Raw genomic sequence first — 25814 nt, forward strand, 5'->3', positions numbered from 1 at the left:
AAAAAAATAAAAAGGGCTGCAGATGTAGATCAGAGATTAAGCACCCCTGGGTTGAATCTCTAGTACTGCAAAACAGAACACAATAAAAAATCATTAAGCAAACTGGACCTATAACAGACTTATTGGGGAAAAATTATGTGTTGTTGTTATTAAATTTCAAATAAAATCTAAAAACTAATTTTGATATGAATTAACTTTCTCAGGCATTGTTTGTCAGATAATTCAAATGTGCAATAAATAGATTCAAATAAGTGGCAAGCATTAGCTTTTGTTTCATTCACCAAAATGAGTAATATCCAATTTGAAATAAGAGCGACAAAATCTCCTTGAAGTAGGACAAACTATAAAATATCAAGAAATGACTCTGTTGAAACTCTGCAGGCTTTGATCTGATCTTGCCAGAGTCTTAATGACACTATCATTCAACCCACACATTTTGACAGAGTTGACTATGGATAGGCACTATGAGGGATACAGAGAAGAATCACACATGAACCCTAGGAAACAATCCTAAATCTTGAGTGTGAACTTGTGAAGGAGATAAATGCTGTAGAAGTTGCCCATGGCCTTCATTGGAAGAGGTGAGATTTGACTTAGAATCTGAGAAGATCAAGACAGAGGTAGAAAGGAAGGAATTGGTTCTCCAAGCACAAGCCCTGAATCCAAAAATTTCATCTGATCATTTTATATATCAATAATTCTGATTTATTTTTATGAGTGACTCCAAAGTTCAACTGCAAAATGTTATTATCCAAAACACACACATGTGCGTGTGCGTACACACACACACACACACACTTTTAAAAAAATGTTACTCTGCTCTGATAATCAGTGCCCACTTTCAGAATTTCTCTCTCAATTATAACCACACAGATAAGTAAGAATTTGTATGTGTAATCATTAAAGAAATTAGCACATCATCACCCCACTGTATTCTGGAAAGAAGACAACTGGTAACTATTCCTGGAGTTTAAGCTGATGGATTACTTCAAGGGTCAATTGCTAATACTTAGCTGTCTTTTTATTGCACCTGCTCTTTAACAACAAAAAAGTGACTGTAGTTTAGCTCAGGCACTGATAGAATGCACGCATGCACATGCATGCACATATAATCATTAATTTAAAGGAAAAAGGGAGACAATTTGTAAGAACATCAGTAAGGGAAAAGGCACATCAAGGTTCATACATTCTATGATAAAGTATGCAACCATAATCTCAAATTTTTGAACAGTCTACATTATTGTGGAATAATGCTTAAGATAATTTAGTAGAGGGCTGGGGATGTGGCTCAAGCGGTAGCATGCTCACCTGGCATGCGTGCCCGGGTTTGATCCTCAGCACCACATACAAACAAAGATGTTGTGTCTGCCGAAAACAACTAAGAAATAAATATTCTCTCTCTCTCTCTCTCTCTCTCTCTCTCTCTCTCTCTCTCTCTCTCTCTCTCTCTCTCTCCTCTCTCTTTTTTTTAAAAAAGATAATTTAGTAGAAAAAGCAAATTGTACAAAAATATGTACAGAGTAATCCAATTTTTAATGAAAAAGAAGATATGTGTTTATATATGTATTTATAAATGCTTCATTGTTTCTAGAAAAAAATCTCAATTTAGAGCAGATGTAGAGAACAGATTGACAAGGGAAGGTGTTCCCTTTTTAATTTACATCGATCTTTGCCACTTCAATTTCTTAACAATGAGCAACGACTCTAGTGTTAAAAAAGAAACTTTAAAAATTATATAAAAATTTAACTTTGAAGTAGTTAAAAATTTATATATAGTATTTGAAACATCCGTTAGATGTTGGCCAAGAATTTTAAATAACTCGGGAGAAGAGTGTCACTTGAAAAGGCTGTGAGGGGAAGCTGGCTTCCTTTTCCTTTGCTTAATTAATCCTCAAAATTTAATGCAATCACAGCCTGTAAAAATCATTCAGAAAAGTTAATGATGTACATATTGACTTCTATGTTACAAAAAGCCTTCTGTTTTAATTAACCTATCAATATTACCATCTGAGGGAGGAGACTTTATATTCACATCTTTAAAGTGTAGAGTCTAATATATATATATATATATATATATATATATATATATATATATATATATATATATAAACTAGAATTCTTAGACTAAATTATGTAATTATGCTGCTTGATCCTTCATTACATGAATAAAACCACCGCCCTCATTCTTTGACTTAATGCTGTTATGTCACTTGTTCTCATAAAATATTATAACTCAAACAGGAAGCCATTGAATAGCAATTTAGTTTCAAAATGATGCTCAATAGATTCATTTTACATCACTAATTTTACACTACCTAAAGACGGATATTTTTTCTACACTCAACACACCAGTTTTTAAAATAATGGACACAAAACTGATTTCTGAATTTGTTAAAAGTCAGAAAATTTCTTTGAGATTTTAAATATTGTAGAAAAGAAGGTAATTTTATCATAAAATTCTCTGTTGTTGAGTGAATTGATGTATTTTCTGGTTATCATTTTTCAATTTTTGAGCAGTTGGTTTTAATCTAAACTAACTTCACTTCAATTTGAAGAAACATAAGAGGAAAAGTAAATTATAGAAGAGCTATAATGTGATATAAATTAAATCGAGTTTTCAAATATTTCAATAGCACCACAGATACACACGTGCTCCTTGCTGGCTGCAGGTTACAGGGAAAGGTGCTGCTCGCTTTGTTAGGCCTGCTCTGAGCTGGGGGGCAACAAGGAGAAAACCACCGTGCAGGGCTCCAGAGAAGGAGCTGACAAGCGGCAGCCCCTGTATCTGCTATTTTAAGTTAATTTAAAAGTCACTTTCTAACTTGTGGGAATACTTGAGCAAACATTAAGTTCTTGAATGAAAGCATTCTTCCCAAATATGTAAATTAGAAAGTTCAAGAAAATGAAAAAAACAACCACCACAAAGGTTTTTCTCTAAATATATGATAAAAAGAAATAGTCAAGTGTTGTTGGAATCTTTTCTGTATCACTTAACCATAAATCTGTAAAAAATGGAGGCTCATCTATCCACTGTATGAATGACCAAGGACTTTTAGAAACTCTTGGAATCCAAAGGAAAAAAAATCTTTGAGATCACTTTTCCTTTTTCCTGAGCTTTCTAAGTTCAAATATTGTTCAATTTCATTGATGCTCATTTTTGCCTCCTGCCCAACACTTGGGACTTACTACTCTGCAGCCTTACAAAAGTTACAAAGATTAGAGAGGCAAAAATATGTAAAGTTCCATGGCATGTATTAGTAGCTCAACAAACACTGGTTGTTATGAGCTTTATGCAGTTCCCCTATCAGAAAAATCCACTTATTAATATAACAAATATTACTGAACTTCTAGTAGATACCAGATGTTATGTTGGGTATAGTGCCAGGTGATAAGAATAGAAGATGAATAAATAGGTAGTGTCCCTAAAGCAGATGTGAAATGGTTTCCTTGTTTTAATGTTTTTTTTTCAGAGAAAGTAATTCTATAATCTCCCCTGGCAATGTTTTCAAGTCTGCCAGAGCTTATTTCAACAAGTCTCAAAAAACAGTTTAAATACATTACATCTATGACAGGTATACCTTTAAAAAACATACATAATATTTTTCAGGTTATAAGGTAAGAGATACTGAGCAGCAAGGCAGAATAATAAAAACATATAAACATTTGGTCCATTTTACACCTAATTCTAGAAAGCTTAGAGTGAAAAGGAAACCAGCTAAATTTTAAATTTAGATTGCTTAAATTATATCAGAAACAGACTGCTCCCCATAGACTGGATAATATTTCAAACTTAGTTACCATTGATTATGATTTACTTTTATTTTAACTTTATTGAAAAATATCTTTCAATATAATTACTCTCACGCAGCACATTGAGGCGTGTGTGTGTGGGGGGGTTCAATGTCATAACTTTAGCTTTGAAAACAGTGACTATTTCATTTTTATAAAGGGTTCATAAAACCTGCACCTTTAATGTACTGAAATATGTCTTTAATTCTTCACAGTTTGTGTAGCTGCAGAACTTTTCATTTTTTTTTCTCAAAATATGTCTCCATCAACAATGGCTGAATTCATTAACTTCACTATTAATTCAAATCATTTTTTTTCATTTTTGTATGCCCTAAGTTTGTCTCACTAAGATCAGCCCTCTTTCTGCCTGCCCCCTCTCTCTCTTCCATAAAATATAATCAATCTCTATTATAGTCATGAAAATGGTATTTGTCACTTTGCTGTGAGAAAAAAATCAATATATCTTCCAAGGCTGAACAGGCATTTAATGCAATGAATTGAAGACCGTTAGAGAAATTTAGCTTGCCAAGAGTTTAGGACAAACTAATCGAAATCCAGAAAATTCACAGATGAGTTGGCTGATGAAATATACAGATATGCCATAGAAATTAATATTTGGGGCATTAGAATAACCTGTCATTTCCAATCCTGACAAGAAAATGGATTTAGACAGGCAAATCTCTAATGGGTCACCATTTTAAAAAACAAAAGTGAAATCCATGCATCATGAAAACATGTCTTGAACATGGCTGATAAATAAGAAAAGCTTCATTTTTCTATTTTTTTGATAAAATGTAGTAGGTAGAGAGATAACTTTAGAGTTGCAAAAACTGAGAAGCCTGAAAAGGATTTTGTCATATAGAAATATGAGATGTTGTCATATAGAAATATGCTGGCTTTGAGTATTTGGGGGACTACAAATTACTGCAACAGTCAACCATAGAGCAAAAATAGTATTGAATTATGGAATCTAAAGCACATCTTTTGTCTCCTACTCAAACATGCGCCTTACCCTCTCCTTCCAGCATTTGCTGAGTTACCTTCTGCCAAGAGGAGCACTAGTCCCTGAACAATTTTTTGTTTATAGAGGAATCCTTCTAATTAGCAAATTCTCTGTCTTAAGCTAAACTCCACCTTTTAAAAAAACTGCTATTCTGTGGTTCCAATTTTATGTTAAAACAAGGTAAACTCAGTCTTTTCCTTTCCTTGGAATTGGCCCCTCAAGGGCTAACGGACAACTGTCATTTCTCCTGATACTTTTCTTTCCTGGACACACTTATCTTGTTCCTTCTCCCAGTTCTTCTAGCAAACATTTAACACAGCAAGTAGTTTTCACACAATTCATGACTTTGTTTCCCTAAGACCTCCCAATTTACCAATTTCCCTTTTTCATTTTCATTACCAAAAAAGGTAAGAAAACAGGTATACTCAATAAAAACAAAGTCCTTTGGAGTCCTGTTTTACTGCCATTGGAAACTGTATCTATATGTCAATTAAAGCCACTGTACCCTTTGCTTTTTTGTATTATCAATAAGCTATCTCCTTCCATTCTTTAGTCACGAAACTGGTTTTCAAAAATCAAAACATATGGCTTTGGATCTGCTCAAGATAGTCTTGTTGGTTTAGTTCATGTGTCTCCAACAGATACCATTACATCCCAGAGCATGAAATAATGCCCTTGGCTGGCCTGGAAGATCTAATAGATTCAGTGATCCGTCATTGCACATTGAATAGTTTTCAACTACAACACGAACATCTCTGTAGGTTCGATCATTCCACTCTTAATCCTGCTGTGATTAGGTATTTCACAAACTCATTAAACCATCACTCTTCATTTCCTACGTGAGACAACGGAGGAACAGTGAGATTAATAACTTGTCCTGGGTCATACCATCAACTATCCCGGAATCTGAATCCTATATTCTTTTCACTATTACTTCCATGCAGTCCTTTTTAGGAAATTGAAAAATAATATGAAATGGGGTGTGTGGGGGGGTCAGAGTTCAGGGAGTTTCTAAGGAGACACCCTCTGGAATATTCATATTTGCCCTCATGAACACAAGTACAATTTCCTAAAGTTCAACTTAAAAAAAAGCAAGAAAGAAAATGGAATATTAAAAACAAATATCCCCCAAAACTAAAGGTTAGTCCATCTACTTGACAATGGAAATGAGTCAGATAGATGGTAATATATTAAATTTTTAAACATTTTTGACCATTTTGGTTTGTGTCCCTTGGAGAAAACATTCATGACAAATGTTCGTTTCACTTACCAGATCTCAGGAAGCATCTCACTATATGATGAAAGATGGAGATTATTTCAACTAATCAATTCAAGCAACTGCCAATTTAGTGAAAATATGCTTCTCATAGGGTAACTAATAGTCCATGGAGACAAACTGTGGATAATCACTTCTTTGGATAATGGCATTATGATCATACAGTGTACCAGTCTTTTTAACTATTTTGAAAATTCCTTCTCTTACTACATAACAGCACGAGATGGTGCACCTTTATTTATACCAAAGCTGTGGAAACTCAATTCATTTTACAACTTGCTCAACTACAAAATAAACAAGTGACTCACCGAAATCACTTATTGGATGACATCAATGAAAACTAAACATCTTAATTTTTCTGTGGGCTTAATCTGCCCCACTCAGGCATTTATGAATAGAATTTCTTCACATTTCATCTGTCGTCATTACCCTCAGAAAATGCTTATTGGAGAAGTTGAACTAGAAGTTTGACCAAAATCAGAAAGTTGCTTTTATTTCTGAGATCACAGACCAAATCAAGTTAATCAATCATATTGCTTTGCTCCTAACATCCCAGATACTTATACTATCTCTTTCCTAAATACATTTCCTCTTTTAGAAGATCCAGGGTATAAACAAGTGAACATGTATATTTACCAATCCATCCTTTGTATTAGGGGACAGACAGAGGAGGATGGTGGGAACAGGAGGTTAATGAATAATTCTATAAAATGGGCCCACTGTGCTCACTCACACAAGCTCTCTTGGCCAAAAAGCAATTTACCTGCAGCCCTGCCTGGCCTAAGTGGACAGGATATGTCACATCCCTCAGCAAACTACCTGTTGCATGCAAAGAAATACAGGCAGGAAATAATGCTGATAAGATGAACCCAAGTTATGAAAGGAGAAACATTTGTGATCCTTTACACAGACCAGATTCCATAAGATACAGATAATTCCTAACTATAAAACCTGTAAAAATGATTAAGAATCCAATTAGAACCAGTCAGCAGGGGCCAAGGTGACCTAGAGTTGTCATGACAATGGGGACTTGAAAGTCTGATGTTACTCTGCTGTCCTTCAAAAGTCAAGAGGTGGGCCTGGGCAGAACTCTCAGGGAAACTTCCCTGGCACCCCCAATAAAACTCGAGTGCAGGAGAGACACATTGTCTCTCTCCCTTTGAGAGTGTCCCCTTTCCCTTTTCCTTCAATAAACTCATTCCTGTTTCTCTGAGAGAAATGTCTGAAATTTTTCTGATTTTATTGCAAGAATCAGAGTTTGAAGGGTATCTTCACGTTGCCTCAGTTTCCTGGAAGCCCTTAGCTCTGTAACATTTGGACTGGTAAATATACTTAACCTAATTCGTTTAACCAACACATCTTTATTGACCACCCACTATGCGTCTAACACTGTATTGGCTGGCAGGGATTTGAAGACATGAAGCTTAACCTTCTTTGGGAAGCCATAGTCCAATGGTTGAGTCATAAATGAACAGAAAATCTCACTGTTATGGGGTAAAAAATGGCATTAGAGAATCATTTAAAGTCACATATATTACTAGCACCTAGTAGGCATTCAATAAATACTCAATAATATTTTTAAAATAAGAGTGAATCACCACTCTGCTAGGAGCATGGATTGCATCAGACTAAGACACCTGCGCTGGGACCTGAGACAGAGATCAGGAGGCAATGTGAGACCTTACTTATGTTTGTCTCCATAACATTCTGACTTCATTCAGAATGAGAAGGGAGAGGAAGGGGACAGGAGAGAAGAAAGGAGGGAATGAAAGGAGAGAGAGAAGGAGGCAGAATCATCTGAGAGAATTTTGTTACAAGATGATTTCGCCCCCCCCCACCCCCAAACACACACCCCCTGTAGGCTCTCGGGCTGAACATGAGAAAAAGCAGAGCTATTTTTATGCAGATTACACTGAGGCTCTGAGACATAAAGTGGCATGTTGGGATTTAAGTGGTTGAGGGCAGAACCAGGCCAGCAAGTTCAGCATCTAGTCCACTATGTCACACCCCAGAGAACGTATTAATGACAAGCCTCTTTATACCTGAAGGCAGCCCTCAACCAATTTCAACAGCAGTAAATTAAAGGTTTGACTTCAGACGCCAACAGAACAGAGGAGCTTGAGTATCAGCTGTACGCTGACAATGAGATCTTTATAAATAAATTTATAATGATCCCTTCCCAAAGGTCACTCTTTATTATCCCCTACTAACTAGAATGCAAGGGAGAATCCAAGCAATTACAAAGATAGCTGTTGAGATAAGATAGCTGGTTAAAATCCTATTCAAAGGATGAACTTTCAGAGTACTCATTTTACTACAAAAAAACTCTAGAAAATGAAGCCAATGAGTCAGTCTCTCTTTCTCCATTTGTGTTGTCTTACACAATGATGAATCTAGTAAGGAAGAGAAGCTGATTCCTGTCTAAATATTTGTCTTTTTTTAAAGCTGCCTTGGAATAAATTAAGTCTTTCTGCCTAAGCCCCTGAGACTTGAGTGAAAAGCACAAGCCATGGAAGTCTTGGTTATTTAGCCGCTGCCACCCTACATCTATCTTCCCATTGCTGCCTTCAGACATTTATACTATGTCCCACTGTCCTTCCATGCTACCTCTGCATCAGAGTCCTACTCTGAGCATATTAATTACTGGACCTTTTCTACTCCTGCTGCCAAGCTTTTCAATGATACTGGTCAAAACACCCCTGGGCAGGTAGGTGGCCTCTATTTAGTGTGACATCTCACTGCTTCTCAGAAATCCCTTCCTGGGCACCTACTCAGCGCCCCCCTGCCTTCTGCCTCAAAGCGGCTGTTAACACATCTTTACTACTTTGCTCTTGTCAGCTCTCAAATGACAGCTAGGCTTCCTCCTTCCCAAAGACTAACAGAGCCCAAGAGCAGGAAATTGCTTCATTTTACCGTCTTGCAATCTTAGCTTCTTGGCTCCCATCTTGGAGGAATGGGGTGCCCATGGCCCTTCTTCCACTTCCAGGGAAGTGACTCCGTAAGTAATATGTTCCTTCTCAGTCTCTCTCATCCTTAACAAACATCCTTCCCTTACAAATGAGCTCAACTATCTTCCTTTTCAAAACCCCTCATTTTTCTTTAACACCAAATTGGTAGGAAATGATAGCTGCCTACCAATGCTGACTCTTCCCTTGCTCAGGCCATATCCATTCTATCCATTATTCCACCTCTTACAATAGGGCTAACTTTTCCTCTTGTTCACTCTTTCTGAGATGACCACAAACTTCATTTCCCACCTAAGGCTGTCTTCATATTACTTGCGACATCGTGAAATTTGACAATGAACGCGACTCCTTTCTGCTCAAATCCATTTTTGCCTTGCTTTCCTGAGCAGTCGCTTATGTCCAAGTGTCCCTTGCTTTACTCTGTCCCCTTTGGTGGACTCTTCCATTCTACTGAGTCTGGAAATATAAGCAAGTTTCCCTCTATGATGCCCTTCGACTCTTTCATTCACTCTCCTAGACCAGGGGTTGAGGGGAAAGATGTCCACTGTCACATAACATTGCTTCCTCCATTCAACACTCACCTGTCCACAGGTAAAACAGTCACAGTCTTGAGAGTTCCATGGCCAGATTACAGTCCTCTGGAGGTTCAAACTTAATATTTATCTCTCTCCCTACCCCCATTAAGTTCACCCAGGGCTAACGTTCACCGCATGGCTTTCACATCTACAGAAGCCTTCTAGATCAGCACTCTTGGCCCATCCCTACCTGGTCCCTCTCTCTGTCCCATCACAGTCAACTGATCACTCACATCTTCTGACACTAACAGAAATGTTTATTGAATCCAGCTTCTCTTCCTTTTTCTCTTCATTATGGCCTAAATCAGCCCCTTATTATTTGGGAACCTAGAAAATTTCGAAATGCTCATAGTCTTCCCTTCTGATTCCTCCCCTGTGCAGGCACACAGACTTCTCCTTGACTGGCAGAGTTAGCCATCTTAAAAAACAGCCACACAGCATTTCAGGTCACAAGGTAACTACTTCCTACAATCTAGATTCCTGAGCTTTGTATTCCAAGCTCATTGCCACCTGGTCTCCTCAGGTCTTCTAATCCACTCTCTACCTTTCTCTGCCTCACATGCACTCACACTCAAGAGTTCTACCATATTGAAATTCCCAACATAGCCTGGAGTCTCTGCAGTTGCTCTCTTATCTGCCTGGAATAATTTTCCCCCTGTGTCTTCATTCTGTATATTTCAGCCATCAACTTCAATGTCATCCATTTAGGTGAGGCTTTCCCAGTTACTCCATAGATTTCCTGATTCAATCCTCTCTGATTCATTGTGTGGTAATTTGTCCATTCTCCTGTCACCCCTCTTGACAATGAAGTCCTCTAGAATAGAATTCATCTCATGCATCTATCTTTGAAGCCTAGCACAGTGCCTGAAATATAGAAGGTAATTAGAAAACTATATTGATAAATATTTTTGATAAATGAAGTATTTTACACTAATCACTGAAAATCAGAGATCAGAATTCAGACTGGGAAAGAAACTCAGCATTATTTTTTATTTCAATAGGCTTAGCATGTTAAATACAGACTAATTTCTTGAATTGGATAAATTGGTCATAAAAGAAGTAGATCTTTAAACCATTCTGTAAGGTTATATTTCAATTATAAATTTGAACAGTTAATAAGATAGTTTGATAGTTGATAAATATTTTTTAATTGTATTATAATATAAACTCTAATGTGGTCACATGTATTTATTCGTGTTTTTCATTCTATCTATCTGGTTTATAATTAAGATTAAAAGGCATTATTAAATATACTTACTAGTTAGAATGGATGCTTTCATAAGAATACATTTGAAAATATTAAAGTGATTTCACATATATGAAAGCTGATAAATATTTTAAATGACTCATACCTGTGTTTATTAAATTTGTTATTTATTTATCCTTTTGGCATTATTTAAGGAAATAAACTGCTTTTCAGGTACCGAAATCTGACAATAGTTGCTTTTTTTTTCCTACCTATCCCAAAAATGTGCAAATCAAATTATATATTTTTTGGCAATAAGAACATTGTAAGCAGAAGTCATCTTAAATTCATTCTTTACACTCTGTCACAGCAGTGATATCAAAACTTAAATCCTGCTCTGAAAATGTGCTTTGTATTATGCTGAAATTTCTAGAAGAATAAAAATATCTCTTACTCTGTTATCAACAAGCAACAGCAACTATGTACATTTTGTTAGTTAATAGACTTCTCCTTGACTTGCAGAGTTAGCCATCTTAAAAAACAGCCACACAGCATTTCAGGTCACAAGGTAACTACTTTCTACAATCTAGATTCCTGAGCTTTGTATTCCAAGCTCATTGTCACCTGGTCTCCTCAGGTCTCATATAAATGACAGAAGATGGTAATGCATGGCCTTGTCATCATCTACAGTTATGGTCTGCATGAAAGAAGCATTTGTAACTCACATTCAGAAACTTAAAGCCTTCCTTCCTGCAGAAGACAAGTGTTCCTCTCGGTTTTCTCTGTAAACCTTTTCAGTCTTTGTTATCAGACCCAAGCATTTGCCAGTGCACTGCTCTAAAAGAGATCTAAACACAGAACTGTGCAGCTGTCAAATTCTGTCTAAAATTTTGTCAAAACCCAAATTCCCTGAAAGCAGCCACTCATTTGAGGAGTGAGTAGACCTCACCCATTACCTGGGGATTCTTAATCAGGACTGATTTTATGTAAACTTGTGATTCCGTTAGCATAATCATAAGAATTATGTATTAATATTCTTCTACTTGCTTTGTGATTGTCGTAAGACAAATCATTACCTGAATTTTGCCTTAGACACTTCTATAATTTGGACACATCAGACAACTCAATTTTCACCCAGAGAGAAATTGGGAGGCAAGTAGTTACCCTTTACTCATGGTTTTGCTTTTTATGGTTTTAGTTACCTGCAGTCAACAGCAGTCTGAAAATATTAAATGGAAAAATCCAGAAAGTAAAAAGAAATTATTTATTAAGTTTTAAATAAGTTTTGTTACAGTATATTGTTGTGATTTTTCAATTAGTTACTGTTGTCAGTCTCTTCCTGTGCCTAATTTGTAAATTACACTCATCATAAGTTTATATGAATAAGAAGAAAACCATACATTATAGGGCTTGGTACTATCCACAGTTTCAGACATCCACGGAATGTCTTCAAATGTATCCCCGGCAGATCAGAGGAGACCAAGGAATTTTCCAATTAAAATCTTTCATAACCCATGACTAGCCAAGTGAAATAAAAGTGAATGTAATGTCAAGATTAAACTGAGAGGCTCTCTAACTGGGGTGGCCAAGGTTTCCAGAACGGTAATCCTTCCAATATTATTTCCCTTACCATTTCCTTTTCTTATCACGGAGAGTAAGTCCTACAGTGCTCTTCCATACATCCAAAAGTACAGGAATAAGTGAAAAGAAATCACTTCTTTTCCCTTTTCTCATATCCTGGATATAAATCAAATTGAAGCCCCAAACCATGTGTATTAGAATATCAAAGATATGGTAAAAAATAAATATGTGTCCCCTTTTAACAAACACAATTTTTTTCTAGGAACTTTTTTTTTCATGTTCATAAAAAGAAATACCAGCCGCAGAATCCTTCTCTATTGGTAATACGAAAGTATAATACAAAATATAATACAAAAGTATACAAGATGAGATTTTATGATCTCACACCCATTACCCATTCAGTTTACTGTGCTAATAATACTTTTAGGGAAATATTTGAATACTGTGATGAAAATGCTAACATAAAATAAGAAGTGTATTTTAAGAGACAGTCTTTAAGGTTGAGATTAAATCATCACTAGAGAGTATGTGTCTGTGCATTTGTAATCAGGCATTCACATCGACTTGCAGTTGGCTTAGGATTTAATATAGCTTTAATAAGACAGAGACATAATAATAAACAATTAACAAGATTCACATTTCTTGCTCAGCTTAAGGAAATTTCTGGAAGTCCATTAAAAAGAACCACAAGCTCTGTAATTGTGTATTTGTGGTTTTAAAGAACTTTGAGAATTGAGAGCCAAGACAAATGCCTTCCAGAAGGTCCGATTTGATTGGAACACAATCTTAGTGAGATACAGAGATGAAGAAGTAGAACAGGAAGGAGAGCACCAAGAAAAAGGAAGTGGGCTGAGCTTAAGATCTGAGTTTGATGCAGTGTGTGACAGAAGTACCTGGAATTTTGGAACAAGGGTATGACACACTCATTATAGAAGTCAGCCAATTGGACTCTGAAGGCTGCATTAAGTTTTATAGAAGAGGAAAATAGATAGAAGAGTAGGCAAAATATGTTAGAGTCTAGTGACAAGAAACGTAACAATGGCTATTGGCACCATTCAGTGTTCAAGCAAGGATTTCACCGTGGTGCAGCAGAGTATGGCTCCATTGTATGACATTGACATTAATTTCAAATGACTGGGGATGTATTTACTTTCCTTTGTTCACCGAACCTGAGGTCACAGTCCACTGGTCAGACTTTGTGGGTTTTGTGTGTGTACGTTTGAGTGCGAGTCATGCTGGGAGTGGCAGGCACCCAGCGTGGCTGCGGGATGATGGAGCATGTCATGAATGAGGTTCCCATGAATATCTGAATTTCCAGCATTAAATTGAGATCTTGAAAAGTTGAGAAGTTAAAATTAGATCTAGCATTGCTGTATCTATATTCTCACATGACAGCACATTGTTTCAACTGTCAGGCAGGGCAAGGCTTCTCCAGTTTGCCAAAGTCCCCAATATTATCCTGACCAAGACCCCTTCACTATTAAGATCCCTCTCCTGCTCATTTGAGCTCATCATCTCTCATTCGACCTTCCAGAAATTGTTTATATCTCGAGAGAATTGTTTCCAAATATTTTATCTTTGCCACATAAGCTACTAAGAAATAAAATTGACCTTATATATATTTCATTACTTACAAAGTACTTTCAATATTTTGGGGAGTGGTACCAGGAATTAAACTCAGGGGCATTGACCACTGAGCCATATCTGCAGTCCTATTTTGGATTTTATTTAGAGTCAGGGTCTCACTCAGTTGCTTAGTGCCTTGCCATTTCTGAGGCTGGCTTTGAGCTCGTTATCTTCCTGCCTCAGTATCCAGAGCCACTGGGATTACAGATGTGTAGTCACCCTATGAGTTAGGCAAAGAATAAGTGTATCATTTATATTTTCTAGATGAGAGTTAAAAAGGTGTGAGAGACCAAGAAAAATGCCTAAACTTACCCCTGGTCTCTGGTCTTCTGGTAAGTGGTCTTCCCAAACCCTCCAAGTTCCCAGGACTACACTTCAATTCTTAGATTGCAGGATTTAGCCAACAGGTCTATTCGATTATGATATCCAATTCTAGCTCTCACATTTGCTCAATAAAATTCCTCTTCATTCTAGAGCTGGTCTCTAAATTTTTCCCAACTTTACCCTTCATTCACTTCTGACTAGCTTCTACCAATCCTTGGCTCCCCTCTGAAACCCCACTTCCTGAGCAAATGTTCTTAGACATGAACTCCAACACTTGGCAGATTACTTTGTTAGTTATGCCCACTGCACATTCTACTTACCTTGTTATTACATGCTTAATGCTAGATGTTAAAACCACTAGATGTTAAGACAATGCTTAAGACTAGATATTCAGACATAAGTGCTTCATGAGAGGGAGTAAGTATCTTTCAATAACTGCAGTGTCTCCAATCCCTTGGAAGAACTGTGGCTGGTCCATGTGTGGGCACAGTGCCAAGCTTTTGTTTAAGTAGTTTGTTGCTACTTTTTAAAAAAATATTTTTGACTGTAGATGGACACAATACCTTTATTTTGTTTTTTTTAATGTGGTGCTGGGGATCAAACCCAGTGCCTCATGCAGGCTAGGCAAGCATTCTACCACTGAACCACAACCCTAGCCCATTGTTACTACTTCAATATTCATAGTACAGTCAGTCTTTGTATCATAGCAAGAACTCAATGTTCAAAATCAATCCTTATATCTGTGTGTCCTCCACAACATGGAAACCCTTTGCAGGTGGAACCAAGGCTTTACCACTATCTCTCACAGAGCTAGCAATCTCCCACAGGACCTGGCACATACTGGTGCTCCATAAATGAATAATCCATGTATGCCTGATTATATTTTAAATAACGGATAAGAACTCAAGACAGGGCAGTACTTAAGAACAAGAGCAGAGTTTCCTTGGAATTTTGGGGATACCAAGGAGGCCAATGTAATGATCAGCAAAAGCTCTATTATAAAGACAAGCAAGGGTTCTTTTATATCTTCTGCTATTATTTTAACCTGATTGCAGAGAAATCTCTACACTGACCAGGTTGTAACACATGCAATGTAATGACCAAGCCATGTAGATCTTCTAACCTAGTACCTCTTTCTTAAGTTAAAGGCCAATTAAGATGAATAATAACTAGTGCTAAATCCAAGTTAATGCAGAACTCCAGAAATCAGTCATGTGCTGGGAAGGGGGAGGCAGAAATCAAAACAGTTTTGTCTTGAAATCGAGGACAAAATATTGCTGGATAAACGTTAAAAAAAAGTGAATCTTACATTTTCTATTTATTAAGTCTTTTTATCATCAATATTCTGCAAATAATTTTACAATGAATGTGGAGATATGTCTCTGCTGTAGTCCCTGTTCTCCCTTGGAAAACCTGGGCTTACTATTTTTTCATGGCCACTCTATTTTAAGATTTATTTTCAGACATGCTGGAAAAGGGACAGAAGCTAAGCCTACTTGCTCTGCCCAGCAAGAAATAGCAGGAGACAAACATTCCTCCAGTTTCTGTGGGAGAAATGTTTGCTTTGCTGCCTTTGTTATCATTCTTCTATTAATTTCTTGAACCTGCTTGAATACAGTGGAAAAGAATATTAATTAATCAACACAACAATGAGCCTGTCCTCTGGAGATAAAAGCAATATACCTGCAACATGTAGTATCTTTATTACATCAGGAGCTAATTTACAGTGGTATGCATTTCTTGATTATACAAGTTATAGAGACAGTAGACCTTCAAGTAATAAATACATACCAAGCAAAATTAATTTGGATTCTTGGGGGCATATTGTCAAGACATTCTATTTAACTTTGGTTAGATAAAAATACACAAAGAATAGGGGCAGTGGCTTTTAACTTTTAACTGTATTTTAGAATATTTCCTATGCAGTATTATCCACAGCCTCACTGGTAAATATTGAAATAAAACCTATACTAAAAACTTCTGCTAACCAATGAGGAAATTGTCTCCTCTTTAGCTAGATCAGATTTTGAAAGCCAACAGCAGCACTCCTCAAAACTTTGTCCATGGATGGGTGCTGAGTTTCAAAGTTGTGTTTTCAGACCACTACAAGAAAGGCATAGAAATCATAGGCAAGCATTAGCAATATATAAAACAATGTGGCAGGGTTATTTTATGATGGTTGAATTGAAAAATAAAAAAAAGGGAGTTGACTTTATGTTTTTTATATGTTTTTAATTTTTCTAATAATTCTTTTTTTTGTATTTTATGAAAGCTAAATATGTAATAGATGATAAATTAAAAGAAAGAAAACAAAAAAAAAAAGGTCATTCCTAAGAATCCTAACACTCAGAAAGGCAGTGTGGTACAGTGTGCAGGGACAGGCTGACCTCATGGCATTCTAGCTCTTCCACATAAAGTCATGTGAAGAAGCGACTTAAATACTATGTCGCAAGACCTCACACATGGTGACATCTGCATCTCAGGATCCTTGGGAAAAATTCAACACTGGCTTTGGCATCAAAGAACCCAGAGTTTCTTCAACTATACAATACTCATAATAATATCAGTGTCACAGGGAGGTGCAAGGATTAGATAACTTGGGTAGAATCTATTCAGCCTCTAACAAACCCTTAAAGTTAGCAGTTTTTATCATTATTTAAAGTTTCTTATGCATAGTAGGTACTTAACAAAATTACTCTTCATTTTCATTTTCTCATTTATGTAGAGCCTCATGGCCTTAGTTCTGAGTGACGCCTCAGCCTGACCATACCATATAGAGATGCTCCTCAGAATGATCCGAATCCTGGTGGACCCCATCAATAGGGCCCATTTTCTTTGCCAGTGGACATTTCTTCTTTTCTATTTATACCTGAGAACATCCTCCTCTTTTCTATTTATACCTGAGAACATCCTTAATGCTTATCTGTGCATTAAATAATATAATTCTGGGAGTACTTATTGACTGTCATATGACAGGAATACATAGAACAATTTCAAGTAATGGAGGATATGTGGAAGAGAGATCCTCCTACATCTTCTTTCACAAATTGCTAAACATAATGACTTCTTCATGCCATCTCTTTGGGGAAAAACAATTACTTGAGAGCATAACTGGAATAGATTTTTAAAAGACCCTCCAAAGCTTCTACATCACTTTTGAGTTTACAAAATGCTGTGATCTATCTTGATTCTGACAAACTATGGGCAGAACCTTTTATTCCGATGTCACTGATAAATGAGGTTGAGAAATTAAATGGTTGTTCAAACATATATTTCTCATGAAGGTATACCTTACACTTGAAGCCTGTGCTTTAATTTGTAAAAATCTGTGTAGACAATACAGATGAAGCAAGTTACATTTTTTTAAAAAAAGGAGAAGAATATTTCAGGAGAATGTCTCAGAAAAAATAGTTTTGATATATAAAAAAACTTTACATCATGAATACAAACCTTTGTGAGAGAAATACAATGGCCAACTAAGAATGAATATATGGATGGCATGTGGGTAGGGGAAAAAATGATGTACATCCAAAAATACAGAAGAGTATTAGGAAAAAATGTTCAAAGGACAAAGCTTGTGTCTAAGGCATAACAAGATTCAAAACCCACAGACACAAATGAAAAGGGAAAAAAAAAAAAAAGATGACAGACAGACATTCCTAAATGGCCCTAGGCTTAGAGAGAAGCAGCCTTTGAGGATGTGGGACAAACTCCAAGAGAGCCCCAGCAGGCACCTTCAGCAGCGAACTAACCCCCTCTTGGCCCAGTTAACCATTACTACCCTGGAGAGCTCCAGAGGGGAAGGGAAGATTGTACTGTCAGAGGAATTTCTCCAGCTGCTACAAGATCTGTGCAATCTCATCAGCTCAGTCTTTGATCCCTGATAAGAGGTCAGTACCTTTCCAAGGGCAGTGCCCCAAATGTTCTCAGTCATTTAGACCTTGGTGTGGATGAACTGTAGGTCCTGACTTGAAAGGAGATTTTACCAGCAAGGGGAAACAGGCAGGGCACTGGGAAATCAGAGGGAGTAGGAAGAGAGTGCACCTTCTCAATGAAAGTCACCACTGTGCAAAGGCAGATGGTGCCTTTCCATGATTTCCCCCATGATTAGTCAACCAGTTCACCTTTTTTGAATATTAGTGCATTCTACTGAAAATGTATATATGGGATATATGTGTGCATGCAGACACAATAGATAGTGGCAATACTAAACATCACTGCCAGCATTTATTGACATTTTATCATATGCTAAGCACTGTACTTTAGGTTCACTACCCCCATTTAATCTTTATAGCCATCCTATAGGGGTGAGTGAGATGACTCCTCATTTCACAGATGAAGAAGCAGCCGTAGAAACTTTACACAGCTAATAAGCAGCAGAGCAGAAACTCAAAACAGTTAAGCCAATTCCAGTTTAAACACTACATCTGTGCACCAAAAAAGTTGTAATAATTTTTTCATACCTAACTACATACACACACAGTATTCTAGACGCCATTAAGAAAAGCAGAGCCCCAGATCCCCTGAGTTGTTAGTTTTCTGGTTTAACACACACCAAGTACACAAAAGATAGACTAAGAATGGGAAAAAATACAAGCAGCACTTCATATTCAGGAAAGAGAAGAAATGAGGTGGAGGGAGTGGAAATGGAAGTAAAATCTTAAAGTGCGGGAACATCTGTCAAAGGCAGAAATGGAAAACTAAGAAGAACTTTTCATAGCTCTACAAAAAGCAAGCAATGAAAATGTAACCTTCTTAAGCCTGAAAGAACTGCTCTAAGTTCAACAAAAATCTTCAAATTATAATAGAGCTTCCTTCTACATTCTAGCTGACCATCATTTGACTACCTCTGGATAGAGAAATGTGTGCAATATCAAATTCTTGTGGTAATTTACAGTTCACCTATCTATTGCCAATTCATGTGCCAATTCATGCCACAACCATGTACTTCTAGAATATGTGAGTCTGTTGGGGAAAGGGGATTAAATAGAGCCTGGTACATGACAGAAGCTCACTAAATGTTCTCCCAGAGCCATGAAAGGGCAAACATGGCACACACATCTCAAATATCAACTTGACTCAAGGGTAAATCAATTAAGACTTTTTAAAATAATAAAGTGATAATGAGACATAATATAAGAGAATGCAAAATGTGAGTGAATTTCTAAGCTGAAACCCAAAGCTCCAAATTAAAAGTGGTCTTGCTTTGTTATCTCCATGAGGCAACACCCCAGACCCTGAAGAATCTTTATTCTCTCTTTTCCATCATTCCTATTAGTTGGATAATGTGGATAAGTTTGGACACAGATGCACATTTCAAGGTGTGTATGTAGGTATTTGACTTGGATGATGGATCACTGACCTTCATATGTAAAAATCAATGTGGTATAAAGAAAAGAGTTCTCTTTTAAAGGAACTTTAAAGAGAAATGGCACATCTTCTTTTTAGCTGCAAGGGCATCACAGCCTAGCAAACCCCTAACAGCCACAGTACTAAAGGATGATGGCCTCCTCCTCTTGCTCCTCATAACAGTTATGCTGTGATTGACTTTTTATGCAACTCTATGATCCAAAAGCAAAAGAAAGATGTCTTAGTCTCTAGCATTTTTCATTTAACAAATTAATTAATGAAATTAAGAATCATATGTGTGCTTCCCAAAGCCTGCCCTTATATGTGACTCTTCTATAAAAATGCTTTGAAATTCAAAAAGCTCAGCAAATGTGAGGCCTCATGCTATGGACAATGAGGAGGCTACACTACAGTGCAGCTGAAGAAACCCTGTCCAATGACTGAATGAAATAGGCTGAATCCACAGCTTTGCTGCTATAGTTAAGCAGAGAAGTAACTTTGGAATATTTTGAGTTTATTGATCTTGGATCTTTCTTTAGAAAATAAATGAGTATCCAAGGTTCCTGTGGACACCAAGGAACATTTATAAATAGAAAACCTTTGTCAAACTGGAAAAATTGGATAAAAAAAATTATCTAATTGCTAAAACAGAAGGGACCATATGTCCTTAAGAAGATTCCAGGGATTGTTTTGATGTGGGCATCTATTGGCCTTTAAGCCTTCAAATTTTTCTTAAAACTTCAAAGAAAAAGTGGTTTCATTTTTCTACCTCATCCTCTGGTAAAGTTTGATGCAAGCTGATAACTCATTTCTATAGAATGGCCATAAAACGTGAGCAAAACACACCAGAGTTATGCTCCATGGTAAGATGGCACATACACAGGCTCTACCTCCAGTGAAAGAAGGGGCTTTGTGAAATTTATTTCAATAGATGTCCATGTGGACATCAGCTAAGATACATTTTGATTCATTCATGAAATGAGTTATGGTATTAGCACAGTGATCTGATGTATCTCAGAACTTTAGTCTTCCCACAATAAATGTAACTGTACTACATTCATTCATCCTAGATGACTCCCGTATAGGGATCCAAGCTTCCTTAAAAATATATTCAATATGAATGCAAACTGATATTACTCATCCCAATTTCATCATTTTCAGGGGAAACTCCCTCCAGAGACACATCCCACAGTCCACTGCTGTTCACGAGATTTAATGCCTTTCCCCCACCATGGCAACCCCAAGCTTTCATCCATATGGACTAAAGAAAAATGCATCCAATGTGGTAGAACAAAAGATCAAAAGGTCGAGGATCAAACAGTGATGTGATTTATAACATTTGCTTGATTGAGTGGATTTCATTCAGGGTGTAAGAAGGTTTAGGCTTACCACTTAGGAAATCAGTAATCATATTAATGGAACTCAGTAAAATTAAGTCTCAATTTCTTGTTCTAATAGAAGAAAAGCAGGACATGTAAAATGTATCATTTGAGGAACCTCACAAATACATATATTTAATTGGAATTTTTACCTTGCATATGTGGTTTCTAATAACCCAGGGGTTACTATTAAAAAATGAAATACAAAATAAATAAATAAAATGATTTGGAATTCTCCCACTACATTCTGTAGGCTGTAGTAGGAAGCAGCCCAATAACATGCTGAGTAGAAGGGGACACCTATTTGAGTTGACAAAATCCACCACAGTAATCCTCAAAAGTGAAATTTCTGCATCCTATAATCAGGAGTTGTTGGGCAGTTGATTAAGTACCCCAGGCATTTGATCCCCAACCTACTTTCATTTCTCCCCGCAGCTGGCAAACAAGAGAAATTAGACCAAGAACCTCAAGAAACCAAGTGTGTATTTTAATACAGAAATGCTTTCACCTGCTGTCCCACTGAGAACGAAATGGGCCGGGCTTTCAAAACGTTAGTCAGCTTAACTCCCAGTCGGTGGCACTGGGAAAATGGAGCCAGGCGGTCTGACTGCTGCTGCTGTCCTTTAACTGCCAACTGGAACACAAGAGAGGAGCCCAGGGGAAACAGAAGAGAGATGGATCTAGAAAGAACCGGAGGATTACATGCAGAAGCAAGCAAAGAAAACACTAATGAGTCAAAGACACCGTGCCCGTCAAAATTGGCATCTCAGACAATTCTCACGGAAGATAAATATGCCTCAATTAGTTGCCATTTTCCCCTCAGATATTCATATTTCATAAAACACAAATTATCTCGTAGATACCTATCTTTGCAATATTTCAGGAAAATCATAAGATCTGCTTACCCTAAGATCAGAAGTATTGTAAGTACATATTATTGGATAATATGTATTTCAGTTCAAATGTACAGGGTAGCAATGTTGAAAACACTAATGTTTTTGAACTACAAAGAGAGTACCTCCATTTGGATGGATTACGGTACATATACCAAACAAAAAGGCCGTCTATTGAGCATAAGCGTAGTGTGTCCACAGTCACCTTACTGACGGGTTCCTCTAGCATCTTGCCATTCATTGGCTTTTGTCCTTTTTTCTTCCCATGCAGACATTATATTATCACAACCATAAACACAAGGCTGCCACTTACCACAAAAGTCTTTATTTCCCCTTTTACTTTAGGAAACTTGAATGTATGCTATTGTCTTTGGTTTATTCATATTTAAGAATTCACACATCAGAAGTTACACCTTGCAAGGATTAGAAAGCACGCTTTGACCCTCAAAAGAATTATAATGAATAAAATTTATATTTTATTTAAATACATTGCGTTACATATTGAGTTATAGTTTTCTAAGCTTCAAAGGATAAAAAGAATTAAGAAATTGATTTATATACAAATAAATCATTATATATAGCCCAGCTTCAAACATTTCAAATTGGTCACAGTTTAGACAATGGATATGAACCATGTTATTGCATTTCTCTGTATCACATTGAAAGACATACACTTCCTTGGAAATGGAATAATGATAAAATGAAATGTAGTCTCATGGAATGTAAAAAAAAAAAAATCTTACCTCATCAGATGGGAAATCCAAAATCTTGCACTTTCCAATTATTTTATTAATAATGCAGTAGCATCTTCATAACACATAGCACTTGTTTACAGAACATTGTCTTTGGGTCAGAGTCAGGGTATTAACTGGTGATCCAGAGTATAAATTGTAAACAAGTTTTGTTGTCTCAGCCAGTGTGAAAAATCCAGGTGAAGGAAAAAAGAATGAGAATTTTCCACTGTCCAAGAAAAAGAAAAAAACAATCCTAAGGTCATTGTATGCATTGCCATGAACTTACTAGCAAATTTTATTTTTTAACTTTCTTATGATCAACTTCTGATCTGAGGATTACTATAACTCAAATTATATCTATCTCTCTAGATAGAGCAAAGTAGTAATTCAGTAATTTTCTACTTTAAAACCTGAATTATCTTCCTTAATCATCTACCCTGATCAAATTCATTATAAAAAAATGACCAATTTACCACCTCACTTTACATGAGGAAAACAATACTACAGAATGTGGGTCCCGGGGTAGAAAAACCAAATACTACCTAGGGACAGATGAGTATGCTATAGCATGTGTAAGTAACTTAAATTGCTCCAATTATTCTTTTGATCATAAAACAGTTCTATACCCTCCATGATGGTTTGCAAGACTATTCGCATTCAAGCACGATCCATTAGCATATAACATTGACTACCTTCTGGGAGCCAACTGACAATCAATCTCGTACCTTGTAGAGAGATGGAATAGCACAGGTCTCATAATAGGATGAGAGATGCAGGAAATGTTCTTCAGCTGACTTCCCATGGGACTTATACTTTCCAACCTAGGAACACTGTCTGCCTACATGGATGGAATGCTAAGCCATGCAGTCAGATGATCCATGCACTAGGTACAGTTTTGCAGCTCTGAAAAACCTAGAAGAAGCTGTAAAATAAGTCCACAAACATGCAAGTACAAAATTACAGGGCAAAATAGCTGGAAAATTATATAGGTCAAATCGGGAAGGTTAGTGATACACTCATACTTTTAAGTGAGCTCTGTAAATAAACTGTGTGTTTTTCCCAGAAACTAGTTTGAGAGACTAATTTATATGGTATAGCTCAGGTATGCTACAGGGAAGTTATTGAGTCTGAATTATGGATAAAGCATCAGTCCTAAAGAATCATTTTGTTTCCCCCAAAAGTACCCAAGAAAATTTAAAATAAAAATAGCAATCTAAGAAAAATAAATAATGGTAAATGCTCAAATTTGAATTACATTACCTCATTTATTTGGAAAAATTATTACTAGCTTTTCAAGATATAGTTTCCAATCACACTTGTTTCCAATCTAAATTTAGCCCCTGTTCCTTGTGTCATATTTCTTCAGGCATGAGAAGGAAAATCAATGCCCCTACTCACCTTTGGAAGAATTTCACTGCCAAGTCTCCATGGTTCTATGGGATCCAATAATCCGTGGCTCAGTATTGATTTTTCTATAACACCTGTAGAAACAGCCTCTCCTTCCTTTATAACAAAATATAGCAACAAAAATCGTCTTGTTTCTAAATGAATTAAGCATAGGCTATTAAGCACAACTTCATCCTGTAAGGAAATGCAGTTTATAATTTCTGAAGACGTTAACGTGGATTGTTTTTTTCTGAGCCACTTAACTACTGTTTCAAAGACCGTGTGAAAATATATTTTTAAAACATGATTCAAATGTAGTTTCCTTAGGTTTCTTGCAGCTAACTTATACAGCTAGTATTCATTTTTCCTAAGGAAATCAGCAAATGGTAAAACCTATCAAAGTTTAAGTCCCAATCTTAAAGTATCTCCAAAATCAAAATCCTTTCCAAATATGAAAACCACAATCATGATTTTAAAATTAAAACTTGGTGATATAGAGGTACTTGGAGGGACTTGATTAGAATATATCAAAACCTAGGAGAGACGGTGGGTTAGATGTGGGAGCGTGGGTGCGGGGAGTCAATACTGGAGATTGAATCTAGGGGTGCTCTCTCTGTTACTCTCCTCCTCCCCCCCCTCCTCCTCCTCCTCCTCTTCCTCCTCCTTCTCTTCCTCCTCCTTCTCTTCCTCCTCCTCCTTCTCCTTCTTTTTTTAAATTTTGAGACAGGTTCTGGCTAAGTTACCCAGACTGGCTTCAAATTTGCAATCCTCCTGCCTCAGTCTCCTGAGTCTAGGGGTATGTTTTATTGCATTAAAAGTATTGAAAGAACAGGCAAAGAGCCGCCCATTTTCCCACCTTCCTTGACAGAAATAAATGCAAAAACAAAAATCAAATAAAAAAAACAGCCACCACAAAGTCAAGTTCCCAGCATCCTCCACACACCTGATTTAAACCTCAAAGGTATTTGTTTCACCCTGGGAAGACTTCTTTGGGCATGTCTGAATATATCCCCTGCAGTCATTCTGCGTTGAGTGAAGCAGCTACAGTTGGGAACCCACTTCATCACCTACTCCATCAGTATGAGAATCTGCAAAACAAAAATGTAGTGTTAAAAGAAAAAATTCCTTTTACATTTGCTTTCCCCAGTAAAAATCCTAGGGAAGAAAACACAATATATGTGACATCTTGGTTAAGTGACACGCTGCACTCTGACAGGTTTGGTGTTAATACCTGACAGCTAGAAACCTGCCAGAACCACCTCCCTGCCACAGATACTTAAGCTCACGTGAAAACTTTGATTTGATAGTCTCTTGATTAGCTTTTGCAACAGCGAGTACTACTGCCTTTCAAGTTCATTATAAATTATGCTACTCTTCACATTACTGTCAATTTAGGCTTCCATTTTACTAGAAAGCAGGCGTTTTAACCATTCATCAAACCTGTGCACGTTTTTGAGTTAAAGAATTAGATCAATCCGAACTCCAGTTCTCAAGGGAGAAGTTCCATTGTTCATCAGGCCATGTCTACACTGGCTGAGCAAAGCGCTCTGTTCAGAAGGAGAAGCGCCTTTGGCAGCTAGAGTCCACATAGCTGACCCATGGACGCTCGGGTGGAGCTGCTTCACCTAATTACACAGGTGCAAGGACATTACCAAGCATTTAATGAAAACAACCCATGACGAAAAAGCACAAGGCGATTGCTGTTCTGAGGTATCTACACGAGTCACTTAGCACGCAACTCCAAGAA

General features: G+C 36.9%; 1 long non-coding RNA gene across 7 annotated transcripts in view; it reads right to left on the minus strand.

Annotated features, from left to right (window-relative positions):
- LOC131423237 (uncharacterized) overlaps nucleotides 1-25814 on the minus strand; it is a 94310-nt gene that overhangs the window by 41243 nt on the left and 27253 nt on the right. For 3 of the 7 annotated variants that reach the window (XR_009224435.1, XR_009224434.1, XR_009224436.1), the window contains 5 exons: nucleotides 25011-25155; nucleotides 24080-24184; nucleotides 23407-23603; nucleotides 22691-22907; nucleotides 21563-21734 (listed from right to left, as the gene is read on the minus strand). This is a non-coding gene — a long non-coding RNA (uncharacterized LOC131423237). Of the gene's footprint in view, nucleotides 1-21562; nucleotides 21735-22690; nucleotides 22908-23406; nucleotides 23604-24079; nucleotides 24263-25010; nucleotides 25156-25814 lie in introns of all 7 variants that reach the window. The other 4 variants (XR_009224441.1, XR_009224438.1, XR_009224439.1 and 1 more) reach the window with 4 other exon arrangements.

This window comes from Marmota monax, unplaced genomic scaffold, assembly GCF_021218885.2.
Source record: "Marmota monax isolate L192 unplaced genomic scaffold, Marmota_monax_Labrador192_F-V1.1 WCK01_AAM20220418_F8-fsc00036, whole genome shotgun sequence".
In the NCBI taxonomy this organism is placed as follows: Eukaryota; Metazoa; Chordata; class Mammalia; order Rodentia; family Sciuridae; genus Marmota; species Marmota monax.